Below are 689 nucleotides of genomic sequence, written 5' to 3'. Positions count from 1 at the left end.
TTCAGTTGGATGGATGATCACATGCTCACACCGTTTTAAGCTCTAGCCCTTTCTTCTTCCTGAGGATGGAGTTTGGCAAGAGGATGAGAGGGGCCCTGGTGCCCTGGCCTCCCTGTTATCTGTCCCCAGATCTGGTTTCCCTTCCCTGGGCAACATGGTGGGCACATGAACCTGGGGCTGCGGGGGCCCTGCTTCCATGGAGTCTTACCATGAGAAGGGAGGCATTCAGTGTCACCCCAGTGTGGGTGAGCAAACCCAGAACCAGACTTTGCAGGGGCCGGGGATGCAGGAGGGGGCTCAGAGGGGCCTGGAGGAGGCAGGGATGTCTTCTGAGGGGATGGCTTGACTGCAGCCTGGAACGATGGAGGAGGTCGAAGATGAAGGAATGACCCATGTCCCCTCCCGCAGCTGCTGATCCCGTCCCTACGACTGGGACTTTGCGGAGCCCCAGGGCTGCCCTCGGGGCAGAGCCAGGAGCAGGCCCCAGGTAGATGCTCCCGCTGAGCTCTGCAAAACCCTAGGTTGCAGGTGCAGACATTCTCTACAGGTCCAGGCACCTTCTCTACAGAGGACCCTCATGGAGCAGGGGCTCTGTGGCCAGGAAGCCCTCTGGGGGACAGAGAACACTCTCAGGCCTCTGGCCAGCACTGACACGCCTCTGCTCGCCCACAGTTTCCGCTCAGTCTAGA

This window comes from Lynx rufus, unplaced genomic scaffold, assembly GCF_022079265.1.
Source record: "Lynx rufus isolate CCGP_SWC_20201006 ecotype Redwood Valley unplaced genomic scaffold, mLynRuf1.p SCAF_18, whole genome shotgun sequence".
Classification (NCBI taxonomy): domain Eukaryota; kingdom Metazoa; phylum Chordata; class Mammalia; order Carnivora; family Felidae; genus Lynx; species Lynx rufus.
Note: the sequence above shows the minus strand (reverse complement) of the source record.